The sequence below is a fragment of the Eubalaena glacialis genome, chromosome 9 (genome assembly GCF_028564815.1).
Source record: "Eubalaena glacialis isolate mEubGla1 chromosome 9, mEubGla1.1.hap2.+ XY, whole genome shotgun sequence".
Lineage (NCBI taxonomy): Eukaryota > Metazoa > Chordata > Mammalia > Artiodactyla > Balaenidae > Eubalaena > Eubalaena glacialis.
Window position 1 is genome coordinate 74770954 of NC_083724.1, and position 27303 is coordinate 74798256.

Here is a 27303-nt window from a genome sequence, read left to right on the forward strand (position 1 = left end):
CTTTAGTGAAAGTGAATTACCTAGAAGTTTGTTGAAATATGGTCTCTTCTGGCCTGCCCTGGATCTGAGAACCATGGAGTAAGGGCCAATACTCTTTAAAATGAGCCTCACTAAATCTTATACAGCGTATAGGCTGCAGTGACTGAGTTTGGATGTAGATTTCTAATACATAAATATTACTTCTCACCTTATTTTAATGTTGATGAGCATCAAAGGGGAAATGATCCTGCAATTCATCAAACATTTTTGGAATTTTTAGACTAATTAACAGGATATTATTAGGATAAGTATATGTACTTCTAATTCCACATATGCCTTCTCCATGGGTAACGTTTAGAATATGACAAAAAGAAAGTATGTAACACCAGTGAAAGATCTTTTGATGATCTCATTGTTTGTGTGCTTTGAAATCTAGTCTGTATAGTGAAAGAAACACTTTTCATGCTCAACAGCAAATTAATTTTAAAAAATTAAAATAGACCTATTCCAAAAAAAGACATTATTAAAGAAAATTCAGTGTATATCACTTAGTTCTTCCTAAAGATCGTTTTTTGTTTTTTTTTTTTTACTTTTTTAAGAGAGGAAGAAACTTATACTAAATATAATTGAAAGGAAAAATGGAATTATCCTGTTTGTCTTTATTTTGCTTTCCTATGCGTAAAGGTCACAAATCATTCTGTGAATTTTATCAAGGAAAAAATGTGTCTTAATAGATTGCCTAGGTGAAGCTCCATTCTAAAGTAAAAATTAAATTTTATGAGAAACCGATTTCTCAAAAGATTTTCAGCTTAAAAATGATTTTTAAAAATTCCTAATCATTACCGTTAGTTTAACTCAGCCAGCAGCTATCAATCCAGAGTTTCATGAACATTCTTTGCAGAGGAAGTTGGTCCATAGATATAAACTTCAATTTTAATTTCTTGCCTTTTGTTGTGTAGAGATAATATGCTTTCCAGGTATGTATTTAATTTGTAATTTATATTTATACCATTCTGAAATCCATGCGGTAGGCTCATCCTGGTACAAAGTTACCTTTCCCATAGGACTGGACATTTATACACTGTAAATGAACAGCTGCACAGTGTACTGGTTTCCAAGGCTCACATTAGTACAACGCTAATCCATGTATATTTGCAAATTGTTATGATCATTGCTCAGAAATGGCATCAGTTGCAGCTGCAGCATTCTGAAAATATTTCAGACTTGTGATGGCTAGAACAACAACACAGAAATTATAATCATCTGACATCCATCACCACTGCTCTTTCACTTGATTACACCAGTCAACAAATCCTGGGCAGGAAGACAGTGAAATAGGGAACAGCACAAGTCTTATCTACTAAAGAAATTATTATCTTTCTCTCAGATTTTCACCATTCCAAGTTTCTACCATCTTCCTTCTTCCATTTCAAACAGTATCCAATACACAAACAGAATAAGAAGAAATATGATTTTTCGAAATGTCCATTAATGTGCTACTTCTTAAGAACTGAATCAACAAAGAACTTCTAAGAAAACTTAGTCCCAGGTAATGTGAGGTTGTTATGAAATATTAGTCTAAATATGCTTTTGTTTTTAGTATAAACATATTTATCTGCTTCTTTTTCTCTTTTCATCCCCCCTCTTTGTTTTCTATTTTCTTCTTACTGGAAGATTTATTCTCAATGTACAGGGTAGACAGGATTTCTTTTTCAATTCTGCTGTTTTTATCTTGTATCTCCTAATCCATATACTAGGGCTAAACAGTTCTCTACTGAAGGCTATTTTGATAATTGATGTCTATGAAGTCACTATAGAAATTCAACCTAAAGCATTTTTTTAAGTCTCAGTTGTAACCTTAGAGTTACTAGTTTTTCTTTAATCTCCCAAACAAGCAGAGCAACTTCATAAGATCCAACACCAAGCAAAGTACTTTTACTTAACATATGCTAAATAAATGTTGTGGAATGAACTAATGAAAGAATATTTAATCGGATGACGTGTTATAAAAGTATACTGTGTCTTTTCAAATTAGGATCCAATTAGACAAAAAAAATCCTAGTATTATAACATGCAATATAAAACCTTTCGTTGGCTGACCTTTGCTTGTTTATTATCCTGCTTGCAAACCATCTTTTCATTATTTGCCACACCATATATTATGTCTGAATATCCTTAGGTTTTAAGTGTAGTATTTCATGGCTTGTGTATGATGTTCTCTCTGAGAGAATTCTATTCACTAGTAATATATCTATCTCAAATGATTCTTTCTCCAGAAAACCATTTAAAGCATACAATTCAATTTTAAAAATTTTTTTTTAGTAAAGTTACAGAGTTGGACAACCATTACCAGTATCTAATATAGAACATTTTCATCACTACAGTTTTGATTCTCTTAATTTCTTTGTGTAGATTTGTGTTACCATCTGGTTTCACTTTTTTATTCGAATACATCTTAATTCCCACCTGCCCTCCTTTGTATGGCTATCGTATAATGTTTGTATTGTGTAATATGATACAAATTACATATATATTACATATATATAAATGTATTATATGTATATATATACCTCCAATAACACAGTTAGATACATTGTTTTATTAAATTTTTAATTATTTAAGAGAAGGGAGAAGAAATATGTAATTATACTATCTTTTATAACTACCTACATAATTTTTTTAACTGGCACTCTTTGTTTTTTCATGTGGCTTTGAATTTATGTCTGCTATCAGTTGCTTTCAACCTGAAGAATTTTCTTTGATTATTTCTTGTAACATAGGTATGATAGCAATGCATTATCTTTATTTAATTTTCATTTTTGAAAGACTCTTGGTGTTTTTTTTTTACCTTTAGAACTTTGAATATGTTGCCCATGACTTTGTGGTCTCCATTGTTTCTGATGAGAAGTCTGACTCTTCTAATTTGGTTTCTCTCACATGTGATGAGTTGTTTTTCTCTTTCTGCTTTCAAAATATTTTCTTTATTGTTGGCTTTCAACATTTAACTGTGATGCATATGAGTGTGGATCTTTTTGTGTTTATCTTATTCGAGCTTCATTATATTTTTGGATGTGTAGATCAATATTTTTCATCAAATTTGGAATATTTTCAGCCGTTGCTTCCTCAAATATTTTTCTGCCCTTTTTTCTCTTTCTTCTCCTTCTGTATTATGCATACATTGATGTTCTTAATGATGCCCCACATTTTTCTGAGGCTCTATTTATATTACTTTATTTTTATCTCTTCTTAGGATTGATAATTTCTATAATCTTTCTTCAGGTTTGCTAAATCTTTGTTTTGCCTGCTCAAATCTACTATTGAACATTTTGATTAACTCTAGAATTTCTATTTAGTTCTTTATTATAATTTGTATCTCACTATTGATATTCACTGTTTGTTGAGATATTGTCAGCATGAATTCCTTTAATTCTTTATACGTGGTTTGCTTTAGGTCTTGGAACAAATTAATCCTAGCTGCTTGGAAATCTATCGACAAAGTTCAAAATCTGGTTCCTACAGAAACGTTTCTATTGTATGTTTTGTTTTGTTTTTTCATTTGTTTGACATACGCTTTTCAGAATTTTGCATGTCTCATAATTTTTCAGTTGAAAATTATATCTCAAGATAATATAATGTCAGAACTATGGAGACTGATTCCCACCCACAGACACCTATAGGGAGTTGTCATTTTTGTTGTTATTGTTTGATTGGTCATTTGTTTGTTTGTCTAGTGACTTGGTTGAACTGAAACTATGATGTTTATTTTCCCTGCAGTTTGAATCTTCTGATGCCCCTGCTTAGACTTTTCTTTTTTTCTTTTGCTTGTTTTTATCTTTTAGCATGTCTACCAATGGTTTCTCCTTTGTCAGCATAAGCCACTTATTGATCATTGAGTGTGTTTAAGCCTCCTGACTAGTTAGATTTCTACTCTTTAATGTTGGATATGTGCGTGGCTTGTGTGCTGTTAACACAGTCAGTTTTTGGCAAACATTCATCCAGGGACTAGTAGCCTGGATGTTCTCATTCTGATGACTTCTGAGAGGGCATAGCCCTGGGCATACACACAGTCTTCCAGACTATCAAGGGTGCATGTGATTTTATTTTTAAACAAATAAACTTCCTAGAAGTTGTTTCTTGGTTAGAGTAGCCTAATGTTCAGGCAACATTGATCAGAGGTTGTAGTTAAGTCCCCTGTGCCAGTTGTTTTCTGCCCTCTGTTAATAGATAAGTGTGAGATTTAGGAATTGTTTCCACATCCTGTTCTGAGATTGGGCAGCCTAGTGAATGTGTACAATCTTCATGATTCCCAGGGTTGAGTGTGATCTCAAGGGGTCCCTCTATTGCTCTCTGTTATATTTCTGATCGCTCTGCCGTTTTGCTTGCTTCTATCAGTATGATGGAGCTACCAGACCCTCTTAATTGCTCTCTCCCAAGATATTCATGGTTTGTGACAATGAAGGGAACATCAGTCCTGTTGCCAGTGCTCACCCAGAAGAGTGTTTCTGCAACATGGGGCTGAGGAGGACAAGGTAAACTAGTGTCCTTCCCCTCTTGGGGAGAAATCACAGCCCTAGACTGGGAGCTAGAGGGAGGGGGAACTCCCTTTTTGCTACACCCACCCAGGGTAGAGTTTCCTTATGCAGGTCTGGAGAGCAGCATGGGAGTATGTTGTGGATCCAATACCACAGTTGCTTGTTTTCTAACTAAGATCTAGCATATCGTCTTGAGTGGATGTGTCTCTATTTGCTGTAAATCCTTTAGACAATTTCCAGAGATTTTAAATTGTTTTTGCTGGAGTTATTTCTAGGTAAAGGCTTGCTGCTGTTGTTGGAGACAGTGTCATCAAGGTCCTCCCTCCACCACTCTAGAAGGAAAAACAGGGTTTATTGCAGCAGTGTGGGGCTTTTGCTTTGCCTTGTTTTTGTTCATAATTACTTTACTGACATACCCATCATAGTAAAAGGCCACTTGATAAAAATCGTATGATTGGATAATCACTTTCAAAAATGTAGCAGTCACTTGCTAAACACTCATGTTTAATTTTAATAGTTAGTTTAGGCTTTGTAAAAGCACAAATGAATAGGTTATAAAGTTAACTCATTGACTTGCCACTTTATTTGATCTCATTTCCCATGTATGTTTAACAAAGAATATTGATGCTTTTATTTGTCTTCTTTTATATCATTATCATTTCTATGATTCATTACTGAATCATCCTTCCTAGAGGGAATAAAATATTCTTGTATTTTAATACAATTTTATCAAATCATCCAGCAGCATATCAAAATAATAATATAACACGATCTAGTAGGGCTTATTCCAGGAAGCTAAGGGTTTCTCTTTATTAATCTGTCTATTAACATAATTCTGTACAGCAGTAGACCAAAATTTTAAGAAAGTATATGATTATCTTCTTAGATTCTAAAAACTCAGTGATGAGACACATACTTCCTAAAAGTCTCATTAAAACACTTCCTCATAAGAAATGGTTCTGATGAACCTAGGGGCAGGGCAGGAATAAAGATGCAGACATAGAGAATGGACTTGAGGACACGGGAAGGGGGAAGGGTAAGCTGGGATGAAGTGAGAGAGTGGCATGGACATATATACACTACCAAATGTAAAATAGGTAGCTAGTGGGAAGCAGCCGCATAGCACAGGGAGATCAGCCCGGTGCTTTGTGCCCACCTAGAGGGGTGGGAGGGAGACGCAAGAGGGAGGGGATATGGGGATATATGTATACGTATAGCTGATTCACTTTGTTATACAACAGAAACTAACACAGCATTGTAAAGCAATTATGCTCCAATAAAGATGTTAGAAAAAAGAAAAAAAAATATTTGTTTAGTTAAAATAAATAAATAAATAAGATAAACAGCCCTGGCTATTTCTGTCTTCACTGGTAACTGCACAAGTTTGAACAAGGGCAAAAGTATAATTCTTCTGCATTTCTGTAAATGCCACCTGCTGACCTAAATGGAATATTTGTTTGCCTATACTAAACATCATATAAAAAATTTATCACTGAAAAATAAATACTTCCTCATAAAAATATTTTGTAAGCATACTTGAGTTATCTATTTATTTACTTATTATTTCAATCAACACAAATGTTAGCAACAAATCTAATGAAGAAACTATGAAGGCTTCTCCGACAAAGTCAAGGAGAAATGTAAAGATCTCCTTTATCACCGCAATCATTTAAAAGTCTTCTATATGTATATAAAAGAAATGAGGGGTAAAAATTAGACAGGAGGAAATAAAACTATTCTTATTTACAGATGATATTACCGTTTACCTCAAATACCCAAGAGACTTAATTAACGCTACAAGTGATATGATAATTCAGTAAAGAGGTGGGCAGCAACAACCAGTGAGGTAATACAATTAAGGAAACAAATCTATTTATACAAGCAAAAGAAAATACCTAGGAATCAATAAGAAATGTACAAGATCTATTGGAAGAACAATTTTAAATGCTACTAAATGTCACAAAAGAAGAGTCAAACAAACAGAAAGACATGAGTGTTTTTGGCTAAAGTGGCATGGCAGGTAGAAGTGAGCTCTAAGCCATAGGTGATTAGTTAACTGAATAGCCAATCTGTTTGGTGACCAGATATTTTCTCACAATGACTGAGTGGTTGCCTGACATCTCTACTTCATCACACTAATGGGCCAGTAGAACACAGCCCTCGTTTAAGCAAACAGTAAAAGACAAACATATCTGCACTATGAAGGCATATTAGAATTTCAGAGGAAGACGTCTCCCTAGGCACTGAAGTGTAGTTGTGGGGCTGGGTAACTTATTTTTTAAACAACATGATTGAACTTCATAGAAATCCCCCCCACCATCACCAACCCACCCAGGAGTGTAATAGTTGATGTTTAATACCTCTTAGAAAAAATAAAAATACTCTAAAGCACTAGATTGTCTTCTAGTATAAGAGAGTATATATAGTCTAATCTTATAAATAAGTTTAGTGCACCCTATTTACTGATGTTAAAAAAAAAATTGACTTTTGCTTATAAGGTTAATTAACTATATTTTTTAAAGGTATTCATCTTTCTGTATAAATAATGTCCGAATATAGTGCCTCCATGTTTGGGTAATGTTAATAAAGCATTTTCTTTTTCCGGAGTCTGGAATAGAAATGTTTCTGTGGTTCTGCTTTTACAGAGGAAATTTATTGTATTAGGCCACAGCTGTAAATTTTCTCCCTCCAATCCTATAAATTTCTTCTAAATGTTTAATGGTTTATAACTGTAATTATTCTTGTGTGCCAACATTAAACTTTAAAAAGTTTAATTTGGAGACTATTCAGAGAAACTCATCTTTTTTACAGCCTCATAAATAGTTCTTTGATGAAATGAGCAGAGGCTCTGTGTCTGCCCGAGGTGAATACAAATGACACCACATAGCCTGTCCTTATGACGAGGAAACAAATGCACTGATGTTGAAAGTGATCAGCTGGTGCTTAATAGCAATGGGGAATAATATGTTCAAAGGTGGGAAATGACATAGTTCTCAAGCTTTATGTCTTTCTCCTTCTCCTCCTCCTTCTCCTTGCCCTCTTTTTTCTCCTTCTTATTTTTCTGAAAGTTCTCAAAATTACCAACTAGTTCTAAGAAACAGAGGATGGTGTAGGTGTAGCCACCACAAATTCCTAATCCAGAATATATAGTTCATGGCTTCTATTTAGTCAATATACTTCAGTGCCATTTTTGAATACTCTGCAATGGAGAGTACATAGCTATATTATATATTGCTAAGAATATATCTTCTTTGCAAAGTTCATTTGCTTTATCATATCATTTCAAGAAACTGAGGTGAATGAGAATTTCTTCAGCTTCACTGTAGGCTATGGACATTGAGATAAATATTGAAAACTCTCAAGTAAACAGTTGTACATAGAATGCTTCCAAATGTGAATTTATACACAGTAGTTCTTTAAGTTCAATTAAGATAGAATACCCAGTTGATTTTCTTTAATTAAATTCAAGGAAAAAAATTGAAAACTTCTCACCTACAGGTACATAGAAGGACATGGGCATACCCTGGAAAAGATTGAAGTTTCTGTTTTTATTTTTAAATTATTAACTATTATGTTTAAATATATATTTTACCACAAAACAATGCATTTTCATTTTGTATAATTGCTTGAATTGAAAAAATTCAAATTAATTTATGATATATTAATATACTACCTTAATTGAAAAAGTATTTAAGATGACAAATACTAAAATATATATCAATCATTTCTTCTATATAGGCATTATATACACATATTTGTAACATATGCATTTTTCAAATTTTAAAGCTAATACACAATTAAAGAAAAAAATATAGAAAAATAGACGTAAGCACAAAACAACAAAACAATCTATTTTCCTTTCCAAAGTTGTCTGCTTACTCTACAGGTATAATTCAAATATGATCATCAGACTTCTGACTTACAGAAATGTAAGATAATAAATTTGTTTTGTTTTAAGACACTAATTTTGTGGTAATTTATTATAGCAGCAAGAGCAAACTAATACAATAAAAATGCAGCATAGGTAATATAATGTATGTAAAGGTACAATATATGACAAATATGGCACAAAGGTTGGGAGGGGAGAAATGGAGGTATAGTATTATAAATTTCTTATCATATACATTAAGTAGTATAAAATCATTTAAAGGTGGTTATGATAAATTAGGTGTATATTATAAATCCTGCAGAAACCACTAAAATAACAGCAAAAGTTATTGATAAAAAGCCAACAATGGGATGAAGTAGAATCACAAAAAATTATGAGATCAATGGTACACATATAGCAAGATGATCGATTTAAAGATAAAGATGTCAATAATCACATTAAATGTAAATGCACACTGATTAAAAGTCAGACATTGTCATAGTGAATAAAACACCAAGGTGTATTTATATGTTGTGTATAAGAAATGTACTGAGACATAAATTTAAAGATACGTATGGAAAAAAGATATACTGTGGTAACACTAATTATAAAAGGGTGATATTAACATCAGACAAAGTAGATTATAGAGCAAAGAATATTCCCAGAAATAAAAGGTTATTTTATAAGAAGTTAATTATTCAAGGGGTAATAACAATCCTAAAGATTTATGCATGTAACAGAGCTTCAAAATACATGAAGCAAAAACAGTAGAATTAAAAGGAGGAAAAGCCAAAGCTACAATTATAAGAACAGATTTTAATATTCTTCTCTCAATAATAGACCAAGTAAACAGAAAATCAGTAAGGATATAGAAGATTTGATCAATACTATTAACAAAATTAAACTAATTGACATTTATAGATTCTCAATCAATGGCAGAATACACATTCTTTTCAAGGATACATGAACCACTTGCCAAAATAAACCATCTTCCAGAACATAAAGCATGTTATGTTTCAATTGTTTAAAAGGATTCAAGACATACAAAGTAGATCTCTGATTAAAATGGAATTAAAAGATAAATCAACAACTTAAGGATTTCTGAACAATCCAAACATGAAAGCATAAAAATGAAAATCAAAAAGTATTCTGAATTGGATGAAAATGAAAATACAATATAACAAGATTTGTGGGGTGCTGCTAAAGCAGTACATAGAAGGAAACTAGTAGCAATAAAGGCCTATAGTATTGTAGAAAAGGAAAAAAAAACAATCAGTGACCTCAGTTTCCATGCTAAGACACTACAAAGATAAAACAAAGTTAAATGCAGATAAGTATAAAAAGAAAGAAATAACATCAGAATGGAAATATGAAATTAATGAAATGAGAAAAGTAGAGAAAATCACTGAAAATGAAAGCTGTTTGAGAATATCAATAAAAATTTCTAACTAGACTGACCAGAAAAAAATGGAGAAAACATAGACATCTCCAAAATCAGGAATGAGAGAGATGACATCACCATAGATTCTACAAATAATAAAAGTATAAGTTAATAAATTTTATGAATGACATTACATCAATAATTTTTAAAACTTAGACTGGACAATTCCTTGAAAGGCACAAAATATTGCAATAGCACACTCAAAAAGAAATTGATAACATAAATCTCTCTATATCTATTTTAAAAATTGAATTTGTACCTAGGAACATTTTCATAAAGAAAACTCCAGACCCAAATGTTTTCAGTGATGAATTTTACCAAACATTTAAGGAAAACATAATAAGAATTATATACAACTTTTCCAGAGAATAGAAGAAAAGGGAATTCCCAATTAATTCTATGAGGTCAATATTACCCTGATATTACGATTAGAAAAAAGACATGAAAATAAAATAAAACTACAGACTAATACTCTTCATGAACATAAGGGCAAAAATTCTTAACAAATATTTAGAAAAAGAAAGCTAGCAATATACAGAAATATATGATACTCATGAACATGTGGGATTTATCATAGGAATAAAACTTGGTTTAACACGTAAGTAATCAAAATGTAATTCACCACATATGCAACTTTTTTTAAAAAGAAAAACCATGTGATCTTCTAAATAGATATAGAAAAAGCACAAACCCAACATCCACTCAGATGAAAATCTCTAAGAATAGTAGGGAACTTTCTCAACCTGATAAAGGGCATCTAAAAAAAAAAAAAAAAAAACCTACAGCTAACATCATACTTAATGGTGAGAAACTGAATTCCTTCTCTGTAAAATTGGTAGCAAGATAAAAATATCTGCTCTTACCACTCCTATCTATCATGGTACTAAAAGTCCTAGCTAGTGAAATAAGAGAAACAAAGAAAATTAAGATCATATAGATAGGAAAGAAAGAAATAGCACTCCTTAATTGCAGACAACATGATTATGTAGAAAATACCAAGCAATCTACAAAAAATATCACAGAACCTAGTAAGTGGGTTTAGTAAGGTCACAGAATAAAAGGTCAACATACAAAAAGTCAGTTATATTTCTATTTACTGGCAATGAACAATTGGAAACAAACTTTTTTTTTTTCTAAAACATCATTTGATAGTTCCTTTAATCAACAGACATATCACACCATTTGAATTCTCTCTGCCATAATTGTTGTTTTTCCCATTGGCTGATATCTTTCTGGCACACTTGTTAGAAAGAGGAAGCTTGTTTAATCTCTCTGAGCGGAAGAGCCCTTTCCTTATTGGAATTTAATTAAATGTGTTTTCCCTGATACTCCTTGCTGGGTTTCACTATTTCACCATTCATATCAGTATAAATCAAATCAAGAATTAGAATCATATAGTAGGTTAAACAGGGAAAGTGTGATATAAAAAACTATGAAACTCTGCTAAAGGAGTGACTATAATTGTAAGGAAACTGTATATGGTAGCTGAGGGATGAGGGGTAGTACTCAAGAAAGGACAAACTTGGAAAAGTTCCAGACTTTGTTGGAGAATTTTTTCTTTTAATTTTTATTTTATGTTGGAGTATAGTTGATTAACAATGTTGTGTTAGTTTCAGGTGTACAGCAAAGTGATTCAGTTATAATATACATGTATCTACTTTTTTACATATTATTTTCCCATTTAGGTTATTACAGAGTATTGAGCAGAGTTCTTGTGCTATACCATAGGTCCTTAATGGTTATCTATTTTAAATATGGCAGTGTGTACATGTCAATCCCAAACTCCCAATCTATCCTTCCCTTCCACCCTTCCCCCCAGTAACCATAAGTTTGTTCTCTAAATCTGTGAGTCTGTTTCTGTTTTGTAAATAAGTTCATTTGTATCATTTTTTTTAGATTCCACGTATAAGTGATATCATATGATATTTGTCTTTCTCTGTCTGACTTACTTCACTTAGTATGATAATCTCCAGGTCCATCCATGTTGCTGCAAATGGGGTTATTTCATTCTTTTTAATGGCTGAGTAATATTCCACTGTATATATGTACCACATCTTCTTTATCCATTTATCTATCGATGGACATTTAGATTGCTTCCATGTCCTGGTTATTGTCAACAGCTCTGCAATGAACATTTGGGTACGTGTATCCTTTTGAACCATGTTTTTCTCTGGATATTTGCCTGGGAGTGGGATTGCTGGATCATATGGCAGCTCTGTTTTTAGTTTTCTAAGGAACCTCCATACTGTCCTCCATAGTGGTTGTACCAATTTACATTCCCACCAACAGTGTAGGTGGATTCCCTTTTCTCCTCACCCTCTCCAGGATTTATTGTTTGTAGATTTTTTGATGATGGGAAAAACTTTAATTCGGCCTACTGAATAGCAGAGTTCATTGGTTTGCCCAGGCCAGAGCTGGTCTGCAGTCACTGTACAAACAGGAAGCAACATCATTGTACTGGTGGTGGAGCAGCTTTCTGCGAACACTCTAGAAAACTGTGGCACAGGGGCCCGCTAAGGAATCACTGTGCAGATGTAGGTGGGAGGTCTTTCTTCCATGTATATCGCTTGCGGAAGCCTATTTACCAAGCCTGACCTAGGCCACAGTGTTAGGGCAGAGGTTCACCGGATGTTTCAAGTCCACACATTAACCTACCAAGCAGCTGTAGGAAACAGCTAAAGGATGGTTTCCTCCTGCAGTGTCTCTCCAGCGCCCTCTACTGAGAAGCATAACATGCAGCTCACCATACAGAAGGGATGCTTGAAGAGTTCTGTCCATTATGTCTGCACATATATTGAAGGGCACATTTGGAGCAGAGGGGCAATAAATTGATAACTGGCATACTGTTTATTTTTTTGTTTATTTATTTATTTATTTATTTTTGGCTGTGTTGGGTCTTGTTGCTGTGTGCGGGCTTTCTCTAGCTGCGGCGAGCAGGGTCTACTCTTCGTTGCCATGTGTGGGCTTCTCATTGTAGTGGCTTCTTGTGTTGTGGCGCACAGGCTCTAGGCGCACGGGCTTCAGTAACTGTGGCACACAGCCTCAGCAGTTGTGGCTCACAGGCTCTAGAGCACAGGCTCAGTAGTTGTGGCACAAGGGCTTAGTTGCTCCACAGCATGTGGGATCTTCCCAGACTAGGTATTGAACCCGTGTCCCTTGTATTGGCAGGCAAATTCTTAACCACTGTGCTACCAAGTAAGTCCTGGCATACCATTTAAAATCTTACATCCTGCAGTTTACATAGGTCAAAGGGAGAGTCTGTTATGCATTCATGTGCTACGTAACTATATTTCCCAAGCCAATACGAGTTATTAATTTTCCAGACATAGTCAAAATGAGGAATTAAAAATAACTTAAAAAAAATTATATCCATCTCTTTTCATCAACACAACAAATTTACCATGATCACTACCTTTGCCGCCTGCATTCTCACACTGTTCTTTCATTCCTTTTCTTTTGTCCTTTGTGTTCCCGTAACTTTATACAACTTGCCCTTTCTGTACACAACCTCATCCCCTTTACCTTCTGGATTTCTTCATGACCTCATCATCTCTTAATTTTTAAAACAGATTTATTGAGGGATAATTGACATAAGATAAACCATACATATATTTAAATTGTACAATTTAATAAGTTTTGAAATAATGAATAAAATTGGAACATCATGACAATCAAGATAATGAACATAATCATCAGCCCCAAAACCTGTGCAAGCTCTAGTGTACTCTCTCATTCTTGTTCCTCCCGCCCTTGCTGCTCATCTGCAAGCAATAACAGATCAGCTTTCTGTCATCATATGATTTCCTTACTAGCTTTTTAATAACTCTAGAATCTGTAATGATATCACCTCTTTCATTCCTGATTTTGGCAATTTGTAGGTTCTCTCATTTTTCACTGATCAATCTGGCTAGAGGTTTATCAATTTAATTGATCTTCTCAAAGAATTAGGTTTTCATTTCATCTGTTTCTCTCTTTTTTATTTTTTTGCTTTCTATTTCATTGATTCCTGGTTTGCTTATACTATATGATTTTATCTGAATTTAGTTTGTTATTTATGTTGTAAGGTGAGATCATTGATTTGAGACTTTTCTTCTTTTCTAATATCCATTAATGATAATTTCTTTAATTATCAATGATTAATTGTGTCCATCATTGTAGCTGAAGCTACATTCCACAAATCTTATGTTGCATTTTTATTTTCATTTGGTTCAGTATACTTTCTAATTTCACTTTTGATTTCTTCTTTTAGATACTGATTATTTAAAAAGTATGTTATTTAGTTTCTGAGTTTGGGGGAATTTTCCAGAGATCTTTCTGTTATTGGTATCTATTTATTCACATATTTATCGGTCCCCCTCATTTATTCCTGATATTATTTTCAAAATATTCCATCCCTGAAGATATGTCCTAACTTACAAATAATGACACAGCAGAACATTTGAAGATAAATGAGAAGTCCAATAAAATTATAGGTGATATAAATGTAGATGGAGAATTCCAAAAATAGTTTGATTAAATTCCACATGATATTCATTTAAAAAGGAAGTAATTTAAGCTCATTTAACACTCATTAATGTAAGTTCACATAACACTCAACACAGATAATTGATCAGTAAGCATGTCAGTGTTTAGTTGTTGCACAGCTCAGGTCCCCAAAATATGTTTTAACAATGATCGTTGAATGATAAACCATGTCTATTATAACTAGATCTTCATGAATTTAATGATATTTATTTAATAATATATTATTAATTTAGGTATTGAGGATTTATAACTACATAATGGATATATTGCTTTATATACTCATAAGTGTCTTTTAAGAAATCATTAAAGTATCTAACCTCAATAATGATCCTATTAAGTTTCAATGTAATGCCTAGTTAAGTATGTTTAGGGCAAGTCATTTAGACCATGCCCATACAGATGAAATGAATTAAAAGAACCAAAATAGTTATCTAAATAATTTCAGCCAAAAGTAAATTTTAAGATCTTAATTAACCAGGACAAATGTCTTCTTTGATGTGTTAGGTACCTCTGTAATTCTTGGATATTTTTGTTTTCAAAGAATAAAGTTTACGTGTCATTAAAACTATAATGAAGTCTCCTCAGGGTAGTAAACCTCTTTTTTTTTGGCTTCTATATTTTTCTCATAGGCCAAATGAATTAATCAAGATGCCCAATAAATTCTTGATAAAAACTACTTAACCTTAATTAGAAACACTAAATGATATCTACACAACATCAAATTTCATGGAGTATGAAATTTTGTAGTTTTTATTACAAGTTTTATAAAATATTATTATACTATAATTTTTGAAGTGTCTCTAATGTAAAACCAATTCATGAGGTTTTGTGTTTGTGTAAGAAATGACAATTAGGGCACTAAGTACTTTAGACTAAAATTGTCTCAACTATCTGGAAAAGAAAGCATTTTTATTGATTCATTATTTGACTGTCTAAAATTGTCAGCCATCAAAAGATAAAGTGAGGCATATTGAAACTGTTGAGTTTATTTGAGCAAAAATCGATTCTAATAGGGCAGTGACAAACTGGAAGTGGTTATGAGTACTCCTCAGGTAGGAGCCGCGAGAAAGGCTTATAGAGAAGGTACAGAAACAAAGGAAGAAAATTGACTGGCTGTAGCTTAAAGCCTAGATTGCTATTCCTGATTGGTTGTCCTTAGATTTCGATTTCTTAACCTTGAGGTATTTACAGGCTTAGGTTTTGGTTTGTATACTTAGGCCACCAAGCATTAGAACCACTTCAGTGTAATGGGCTTCTTGTTTAATTAATTTAACATATGATGTTCATTTCTCACTTACTATGTAAATGTCATTCTTCTGGATACTGAATCATATTTGAAGATTAAAAGTGTGTAGAAATCAAACTTTTCAGTCTAAAAGGGTAATAAATATGGAAATAAAACCATAAAGAAATACAAATATAATGTGATAAATACAAAAAAAAGGATAAAGGTGAAAATATTTGTGTTCAGAGGAAAAGGCAATTATTTCCAAAGAATTAAGGGAGATTTTGTAATAGAAATGGCATTTGATCATGTTCTTGAAAAATTGGTAAAATTTGGAAAATATCAAATATTTGGAAATCATTAAAGAACTGTAAATATTCCAAAAGAGCTAAGTTATAGGATAAAAATACTTATTATGAGTCCAAGCAATAGCTCTAAGTTTGATAGAGGGAAACTATGTAAGAAGGAAAATAGTTTAGGACATAGTTGTCAGCATTGTCTGGTACAGTGAGTGAATTGAATGTCCAGCTAAGGAGTTCAGATATCAATGAGATTTATTGAAATGACTGTCTTGATTATAATTTTTCAAGGAGCAAATCATATTCATTAACCCAAGTTTTCCATTGACTATGTATAACTAGCATATTATTTGTTTAAGTAAGCTTTGGCAGAGAAAAAACTGAAACCCAAAATGTTTCTTCTGAAAACTAAACCTAAGGCCAAGATGAGCCCTGAGAGCACTAATTATGTGTCAAATTTTAGTTTATAATCTTTAAAATAACTACTGTAAAAAGACCTGTTATGTTCAATCCAATGGGGGGAAAAATGTAATGCTCTAAAAGCCTGTCTCCAATTATTTTCCTAATTCCTCTTCCTATACCATTTCAACTGCATCATTCACCTCAGGTTTCCACTGTTTTTATGATGCAGCAGCTCCTCTAGTTCTCATGAAAAGTGATCTATAATCACGCTGAAATTGATGTGTTAGTGACTTAACATGTAAATCACCACTTTAGACAAAGAGCAGGAAGGGCTAGGGTAATTCTCCATAAAAATTAAATGCTAATGCTGAACTTTCGCATCAGTAAGGTCAGTTGGTATATTAGCTAGGACTCTGGTTTGCAAGTGGCATAGAATTCAAACCAAACTATCTTAAAGGGGAAATTACTTGTTGATGTCCCTGTAATATTAAGTACAAGGTTACTTAAGAGGAAGTTAGATGGGAAGCATTCCAACAATGTCTCACAGCTGCACTTTTTTTTTTTTCTCTCTCTCACTCTATTTCTCCTAATGCACTCCATATTCTCTGAGATTTCCTTTCTCTCCTGGACTTTCATAGCAGTTTTAGATGTTACATACCTCTGTTTGAATTGGGTGGTAGAAGACATGTTTCTTTCCCAGAAGTTCCATCAACAGTGTTATCTTGTTTCATTCGTTCTGATTAACTCAAGACCTTCCATGGTGAACAATTAATGGAATGTTCCGATGGGCTTGGGCCAGGACACCTGCTCCATTCCCCATCCGTAGGTGGAAGTGACTACAGGTGGGAGAAAGGTGTTCCTTAGAGAAAAATTCGTGCTGCAGTTACCAGAAGAGAGAGCAAATGAGAGAAAGCAAATGCTAAGTAAATGATAAAGAAACAAACCTAACTTTTAACTGACCCCAATTTGATAAGTAGAAATTTTCTTTCTGTAACTTTATTACTTTTGCAACAAAATTTAAATGGTGTTTTGTCAAAATGTAAAGTTGACTTTGATTAAAATTTCATGGCTTATGAATTATTTGTGCATTCATTGACAGTGTCAGGTATGGGAAATTTATGTAGCAATATGAAATATTCCCGAGATTTCTCTCTCAACCAGAAAGCCCTCATATTTTGTCCAGTGTCAAACCTCAGACTTCATGAAAGCCTATACCTGCTATCCTACTTCATAATTCAGGCTGAGTCACTTTTTTTTTGAGGTTCGTATATTTTTTTTTAACATCTTTATTGGAGTATAATTGCTTTACAATGGTGTGTTAGTTTCTGCTTTATAACAAAGTGAATCAGCTATACATATACATATATCCCCATATCTCCTCCCTTTTGCATCTCCCTCCTACCCTCCCTATCCCACCTCTCTAGGTGGACACAAAGCACCGAGCTGATCTTTTAATTTATCTTGCCCTTTCACTGTTTCTCTGTAACTGCACTATCACATGAGGCCATGTGGCTCCTGGTACAATTTCTGGATCCAGATACTTCCTCTTATTCTCAAAATACTTCAACTTTTGCAGCAAACATAACTTCTAAAAGTAGTCATTTTAAAAATCAAATTTTTGAAAGAATGTTTGTGAAAATCTCAGTTGAATTTCTACAAGAAAAAGCTTTATTATATTTATTTTGAATAAATTTTAAAGAATCACTTCCAGTCAAAATTTGTGTGTAAGTTTATGAACCAGCTTTCATTTCCTCTCCAGCTTCAAAATGTGTGGCCTCTCATTACACAGAAAAATCCCACCACATTATTAGTTCAAAGAACTAGTGGCAAGAGAGTTTCACATCTTATTATGTAGAGTACAGAATGAATGGAAAGACAAATATCCTTCTAAAGATGGTCTAAGGATGATATTAAGACTGCCTAGGTCTTCACACAATATTTGATGTTTTTGAACTGAATCTGTGTTACTGTGTTGTTTTCTCTCCATCCTACTTATGTTTTATGTTTCTACTATTTAGAATGTTTAGAAATATTATAATTATTTTTTAGATAAATTCGATTTTAAAGTTGACGTCCACTGATATTGTCACCCTTTATTTTTTATGTTACTCTTCTCTTCTGGATCTGCTGCTAATATAGCTGTTTGTTGAGGATCTCTTCTTGCTGGACACCCCTCTTCTTCCCTACCTTCACTGTAGTTATTTTAAGGACTCAGTTGATACTTCTGTGTCTATACTCTTAATACCTTAAATAATACTTCTCTGTAGGATTTTGTGACCAAGAACCTAGCAAACTCTCAATACAGGTCTTCTGTATTATATTTAAAGACTTCAGGAAAATATAAGAGTTCAGGGGAAAAAAAAATCTGTTCTATCCTCTTTATGTGGTTTTTTTTTTTTTTTTTTTTTTTTTCCGTATGGGTTGTCAGAAGGGAACCTGTCCACAGGTTCCAAACAAATTTTTCAAATGTTAAAGCAATGAGACAAAGAAGTCAGCCACTTTTACTCCCTAAAATTTATATTGCCTTAAAATTTTGCTTTGTTACACATAGCCATATATATATATGTATTTATACAGAGACATATATTAATAATACACACATTTATATTTAGTAAAAATACGTTTATAGAAAGTTATACTTTTTGTTCATTTCCTATCTTTTTTCTACATGAATATGAATAATCTGGGATTTATATTGAGATCATGAAATATTTTCCAAAGTTCATTACTGGCCATAGTCTTTAAAGTTGAAAAAAAGTAAAAAAAAAAAAAAAAAAAACTATACAAAAGTTTATATTATTCCTTAGAGAATTCTCAAAGACATAAAACAGAATGTTATATTCTTCCACCGAATATTTGCCTTATTTTTTGCAAAGCACCAAACATGGGAAAAATCATTTCAATTGAAGTAGAGTGGAATTTGTCACCCCAAAGTATTGCCTCTTTGACATAAGTACTATTTTGGGCTGATTATTTTTAAGAAACAACAAAGGAGAAGCTCTGAAAACTGAGCAGAAGTTACCCTTTTGTAGGAGACATTTACATTTATAAGGGGAATCTCTATTTGTGAGGGTCTCTCCCTACTTATACCAGGAAGAGGAGGGATGACCAAATCTCTGAAAACACTTATCAGTTTAATGACTTAAATATGCATAAGAACCACACCTTTGTTTACTGTGCTTTTCCTGGAAACCTGCCGTAACTGGCTCATTCTTCTTTCCCCCACCCCTAACATCCTTCTTTTGTCTTCAGCTGGAGATGGTATTTAAAAGGGGGTGGCTTGGGCCATTTCAGGGAGTTTCTCAGTTTTCCTGGATATCTCCCATGTCTACAGGAGGTATGTATATTATTAAACTTCTGTTTCTCCTGTTAATCTTTTCTTTTAGGGGACTCTCAGCAAAGAACCTAGAAGGATAGAGGGAATTTTATTTTTCCTCCCCTACACAGTCCTACCAGGGCCTGAGGTAATCTCAGCTGGTGTTTCAGAGTTTGTTAGAGGAATCAGTCTACTTCTGGATAGTCCTTTGTGTTTACCAAGGCTGCTTGTTATTTTTATTTATTTTGATAGGTGCTAAACTCCTATTTTTTCTTATCCTCAGCACTGTATACCTACTGAAAGATTCATTCAGCTTTTCAACATGTGTACGAGCTTCTAATTCTCCTGTGTTTTGCATTTTATGAATAACAAATGATTTCAGGAGGAAACTGGCACTGTGCCAGGCTTATTTCCTAATGCCTCCATCCTCTTTGAGATTTAGAACACCCAATTCCAGGTTCCTTTAGCAGCCTATAACTTTATTTTTCTTTCTACCTGACCCCATGAGATTGCCTAACACTCTGATGTTTTTTTCTTCTTGGTACCCACCCTCTGCTGGGCATCTTCTATGGGCATTGCATGTAGCCGAAGAATTTGCAAATGCCTTGAAGGGAAAAGCATCAAATGCAATTTGGATTTGGCTCAATGAGATCTTCTTCCTAGGATTTTGGCATCTCTAATTTGACTGCTTTTGAAGCTCATTAATGCTTATAAATAGACTTTTTTTTTCTGTATATTTTCTTCAGCTTTTGTAGGTCTTCTGAGTCAGAGTATTAGTCTATTTAAATCTATCCCATTATAGCCAGAAGAAGCCCCCTAACTTATTCTAAAATGTGTGTGTGTTTATATACCTGTTTTTTTTTTTCTATTTCTATCTGCTTAGTCAAGACACACATAATTTGGGTAGAAAGCATCTTTCGGATTGTATGGATAAATAAACTGTTATCTTTGGAAACATTGGCTACATTACAAGTAGATATGAAGTTAAAAAAAGCACAAAAGCCATAATGTGGTAAACATCTTTGTTGCCTACTCAATAGCCATCTCCTCCCCGACCCCCTCTAAGTTTGTGTCCGTAGAAGCACAAAACCCCACTTTTGATCACTTACTGAGTGTTGTAAAACAAAGAATGTTGCTCAGTATCCTTTCCTACAAGGATTAAATGATTAGCTGCTGCAGTAGCTGACTGACAGTGCATCCTGAGAGGAATTAAGGACAAAAAACAAAATGAGGCACTCTGTGCTTTGGAAGAACAGGCTCCTTAGATAGTTAGATGTATATCTCAGGAAGAATTTTAATGAACCCAGATTCTTGCTTCTTCCCATACGTAAAAAAAAGCACTAAAATCATTAACCAAGATATCTGTTCCTTCGAACAGCAGTAACCTTTAATTGAGGCGTATGCTTGACTACATGTATTCCCTAACCAAAAGCCATATATATACTGGCTTCTCCCCCTACCTCTTTGGAGCAGTTCTCTCAGAAGCTACTGAAAGGCTGCTTTCTGGGCTATAGTCCTCAGTAAGGTCCCTGAATAAAACTGACCCTCACAACTCTTATGTTGTGTGTTTTTCTTCCAGTCCTCAGTATCCATGTGTTTTAGCTGGTGTCTTCAGCTTGAATGGGTGAAATTTCATTAGTTGCAGCCATAGTTGGTAACTCTGTTTTCCCTGTCAATGATAGTATTACAAATCAACCTGTAAAGCAATTCTGGCTAGGGAGATGTATTGGAAAGCCTTCTTTGTTGCTTTAGAGTAAGTCTTTCTTCTTTTAAAAGGTATATGAAGATTAGGTGCTATTCTAACCCTCTTCTGAGTTTTGGGAAATTTGGTTTCGAACATGTGATTTCTGGAGATTTGAGTAGAATTTACAAACAGGAGCCCCAGGGGTGAGGGAGAAACCAAGATGCTACAAATGTCAGAATGGTAAGTTGGAAGGAACCAGCATCCATGAAAATTTAGCTGAGTTACTGAAGTAACTTGCCCCGGGAGGAATCTATCATTGGGCATCTCAGTGAGATAATGTGGCCGAGTGGCATAATCCACTTTAAATTATGTCACTTAGAGTCAGAAGTATCCTAACTTCTACAGGGGCCTCTAGAGACACCATCTTGCCATCCTCATATGTGTATTTGTTCATTCATGAAAACTAAAATCAGTATCCTAAGATGAGACTGCTACTTTTGGCTCAATTCGGTGTTAAGGGTGAAAAATTAGTTAAGGTTGCCATTTTGTCATTCAGCAGGCTTCTGTTTACCCTGCACCTTGAAATTTTACCCTTTTCTAGTTCTCTGGCTCTTGCTTTGTTTTCAGATGCTTTGATTTCTAGATCCATACCTAATGCCTTTGCTCATGCCTCTCTCACACCTGAAATTCTCTACCTCTACCCTGTGACCTACATCTGTGAAAATGTTACCTTTGTTTGATGTCCTTATCAAATATATTCTCCATAATGAAGTTTTTTTTTTTTTTACTCAATAAAGCTGCTTTTTATTTTCCGTGATTTTTCAGAGCATTTCTTTTTGTGCCTTCCTTATGCCCATTCTTATATTTTGCTTTATATTTTACTCAGACTTTACACTTTGTGAGGTCAAAGACGTCCTCCTGTATTGATATATAGTGAGGTCCTTGAAAAGGGGAAGGGTTTTCATTCATCATTGTATTGACAGTTCCTGGTACGTTGTAGGTATCTAAGAAGTATTTATTGAATGAAATGATACTAGAATGCTCATTTAGAAATTTTCTCTCAGAGACTCTCTCCTTTCAGCTCCTTACCTGGAAAAATTCACATTGCAGATGTCTATGAGAGCAGTTACCCTTTGGGTCCAATTAGTATTTAACTTCTGCTTGCAAGAACAATTCAGTCCTGAAAGTAGTATCAGCCATTAAAATGAGACACAAAAATTGACTTTTTTTTTATAAACAATTCATTTTCCCTACAGGAAGCAAACAGGTAGAAAAATAAATGAAATTAGCATTCTTATCTCCTCTCCCAGCATAGATCTTAAGGCACTCTGGATGAGTTTGCAAGACTAACATGGCAGAATTTCACGTAAGAATTGTTCACAGTTCCATGGATGAATTTAAATGTAATTCAGAAATATCATGAAAGAATTTAATTTCATAAAAGTGAATGCAGAAATTGCAAGGATTAGAATGCAAAATACCACCAATTTTCAGTAAGTGTTTGCTGGAATTAACCTTGCTGTATACAAATATTCTGTAATTCAGTATGCACTGGTTACTTTTCTATCAGAAGTAGCACTTAGTTTAATTTTTTCTCTGCACACTGAGAATTTGTGGTCTCTTAATTTAGAGACCAAGCTGCTGGGACCTCCCTCTCTGAATAGCTTTATTCCAGAAGGGACACATTCCATGTGCTTTGAGATCCACAATCTTACTCCTACTTAGTAGAAACAGATGAGATCTAAGTCCAGCAGAATCTAAAAGGAAATGAATTTGGGGAGCTTGCATGTTATCAGTTGCAATTCTTTAATCATGATGGAAATATGAATTACTAACATGTATTCAGTGCATACTGTGTCTCAGGTATCTTGTTTAGTACTTAGCATGCATTATCTCACTGAGGATCGTAGACACAGCCATGGAAAATAAGCTATGCAGCCTCGCTTTTATCATTCTTGAAAACAAAGAAGAGGAAAAGATCTAGGATCACTCACTCTGCCTCCGATCATCCTCTAACATCCATCCTTCACTACACATGATTTTGTAACTATAAAAATGAGGGCAAATTAGTCCACAGCATAAATTTTATATTTTATTTTAATTGGTGTGTGCCTAACTGAGAGTATTCAGTCATAAGGACTTGAAATGTGGGTAAAATTCTTGAATGAAAGTGCTTTTCTTTTTTTCTGATTCATTGTATTCAATATCACCAAATCTGTACTAGATATTTTTCATTTATATTGTCCACAGGATTAACTAAATCACTTAGCCCTTCGGGAAATAAAAATAGAGTATGTGGGAAATAAGAATAAAACAATTGTAAATGTTTTCATAAATGACATAATGAGCATGCAATGAAATAACTGAACATTGTGGTTCAGCCTTTGCAATGAGCTGCATAAGTGTGGGTGGCTCTGAGCTTCAGCTTCCTCATCTGTAAAATGAAAGAGATTGGATTCCATCTTCCCTAATATCCATTTAATTTCAAGTAGTCCGTGGTACTAGGGAAGAAAAAGAAAGAAACTATTTTTTTTCCTGAGACATGAACAAAGTTGGACAACTTGGTGTTGATTTCTCCTGAGTATTTTGACACCGGGAAGGAAAAGTAATTTATTTTTGGCTTTTTTCCTTCCAGTATAACACTGATAGTTTACCCTATAATCAAAGAGAAGTTAGTACACTTGTTCTCAAAAATATATTGAAAATATGAAATCCAGAAATATTGAAAGAGCAAGCTATTGACTCATACATAGACTTATGTTGATTCCTATTTCCTATCATTCAAGGATGATGCTATAATAAACACTAGAAAGGAAGTGCACTGGAGTTTTTGCAAGAGTGAGAGAACTGGGCCTTATGTACCAAACAAATAAATTGGTCTGTTCAGTCCCTAAATCTATGAATGTTGACATATTTTGAGTCTGACAACCAACACACTGAACAGTTCACTTCCAGCATGGGTGTGTGACGTGGCATAGCCCAACGTGAGGTTTGCCTGCCTCTCTTTTCACAGCCTTGGTGGGAAATTTCTACTTTCTACAGTTCCTGGCACAAAAACTTATGCACCGAAAGGAGTGGCAAACCATTTTTCCTTTGGGTTTGGTAAATCCTTCATTTCAAAGAATAAAATGGTATAAAATCACAATATATAATTACTTTACAGACTCAGAGCTCACAAATCTGTCATTTTCAGTTATTCGAACACTGTGGGGGAAAAAAAAACAAAACCCAGCAATAAGTAAAGTATCTTCTGAGCCACAGATACCTTGTAAAATGCATACATTAATACCCAGTCTCACAAACGAAACATGGATTTTCAGCTCAGACAGCACTGAAAGGAATAGCATGGAAATGACTGATGGGAGACAGACCATTTATAACGTCAATACATAAACACGTATTGAGCACTTACTATTTGGCATTTATTGTCCTAAGTGCTGTATCACCACCATGAAATAGAATTATTTTGTGAATGATTACCACGAATTACTACTTATTTCCATTTCATAGATGGTGAACCTGAGGCTCAGAAAGATGATGTGACTTACCCCAAGTCACACAGCTGTAAATGGTGTTGCCAGAATTTAACTTCAGGCAATCTTAGTATAGAACTCATACTTGAAGCCATGACATTTTATTATTTTTCTGACGTTGGAAAAGTGTGATAATTTGTAGCCTAAAAACAGAGATGAAATAAGGAAATAAAGAGACATTTTAAAACATCCATTAGGGAAATATGAACTGCTAAAATATAAACAAATATTGATCTATTACTATATTTACTACAGTTGGGTATCAGTGTTTTTTCAGCAAATTAGTTTTCTCTTCGATTTCTGTCATTTGTGAGTATTGCATGGCAGAGCAAATTTTCTTAATTTACTGACCATAGGTTTTCTCATATATAAAATTGGGATGTTTTCATTGTGAGAGATGCTGTGATAATTAAATGACTATAAAAGGTCTAGCACAATGTCTGGCATATTTTGAACACTTAATACATGGTAGCTACTACTATTAGTCATTAGATAATAACAATGTAATATAGAAGATGCTCAGATCCTAGTATTAAGATTCAAGTGGATCATATCACATTTTTCTTTTGCCTGATGCTTATGCCAGTTATGTTGTTTATAATGTATTTTGCAATTATACATATATATAAAATTATATATATAGTACACCAATAGTAATACAAGAAAAAACTGAAAGCACTAATCTTTTAGAAAAAGTTTGCAAAAGGAATCATTTTTAACCTCCAACGTATTTAAGGATAAAATAAAATGTCATAATCTATTTCCAAGATTTCAAATAAATGATTCTTAGTTTGAATTCTTCAAACACAGGTAGTTGGCTGTTTGAGGTCATATACTAAAATGCTGGTGCAGTGTAAATGCTCACAGTAAGCATAAATTGCCCATATCAGAGGCAAATCATTCATACAGCACATAATCACAGATAGTATTGGTTATTTCACAATTCCTTGGTAAAGTCTGTTATAAATATTGAATCTCTCTAGAAAAAGATATTTTTCCATGTCAGTTTAACCAGAAAAAATGTCCTTTCTTTAATCTTACAGTGTGAATCCAATTAATAAAGAGTTAGTAGAAACACTTTTTTAATAAAGAATGATAGTCATTGTAGCTACATACATTTTCATCTATTTGAGAGAAACGCCTAAAATGCTGGATAAATATAGAAACATTTATTTTAACGTATGGCTAATCTCTTGAATGCAAAGGACATTTTGGTGACAAGAATAAAAATAAGTATTGTAGCTGGAAGTTTCCCTAAAGGGATCTGATGACAGATTTAGTGGATTAGGATCTGGATATATTTAAAGGTGTGTCTAAACAGCAGGGACAACACAGAACCTGGGACTATATCGGAACGACCTATTAAAAAATACCATACTTATGCATGAAGCCAGGACCTAGGACTCCCTGGAGACAACACTTTCAGTAAGAAAAATACTTGCACACATGCTTCCCAGTCCCCCACCCTCCCCACACCCCATGAAATCTGTGAAGGGAGACTGTAAAGAGCCATGGTCTTGGTCAAGTCTTGCTTGAGAACTCTAGACAGAAGACTACACAAATGAGAGTTAAGGTGACTTAGATGTTGGTTCCAGATTGGTAGCGTTTCCAACAGTCTGGCAAAAGAATCATAAGCCTTCTATAGAGGAACTCACTTTAAACCTGTACCTTAAAAGCTTGCCACAGAGAAAGTTCCAAGGAATATGGCTCATCTTCAAAGCTCACTAAAATCATAAGAAAAATAGGTCACCATGAGTCAATAAGAAAATACAATTAAAAAATCAGAACTGCCAAGCTCATGAATGTTGGAATATCAGGAACAAAGACATTATACAAAAATTATACTTAACATATAGTATAACACCTGGTGAAGAGGGCTGAGTTAATCAAGCTCTTCAGTTCATAGCATCGCAACAACATTGGTCTCTGTGAAGTCCCTTTCATGTTTCATTTATTTCCCTTTAACTACATCCTTGACTCCTTTCTATATCCTTATAGGCAATGGTTGAGGTATGTGGATATATGTCCTTGAATTGGTATATATTATTGTAAATATGCAGTGAGGTTTTGGGGTCTGACTTTGATTTACATATATGCTACTTTTGTTTTACATAATTACTCTGTGCTATTTTTTAATATCTTTCCATAACTGTGTTTCCATAACTGCTTTCTGTATTGGAATTCCTATAGTTAATGTAACTGTTTTCTCTGTTTACACAAATACTTCATGATGAACATCTTACATGTTCCCTTATAGAACTTTGCGAAAAATGTGTGTGTGTGTCAGAGAGAGAGAGAGAGAGAGAATCAATATGAATTAGGAGAGAAATGCTTGCTCCTAGGTACTTACTGAATTTAAGTAAGTTACTCTTAAGAATGGCTGTTTATATCTTTCTTCTCCTCCATCTGACTTTAGTAATTAGGATTCTAAAGTTAATTGTGTTTGGACAATAAAGGCCGGTTCCTAACCTGCTGCTGAAAATTTAAGGTTTGTTTAAGT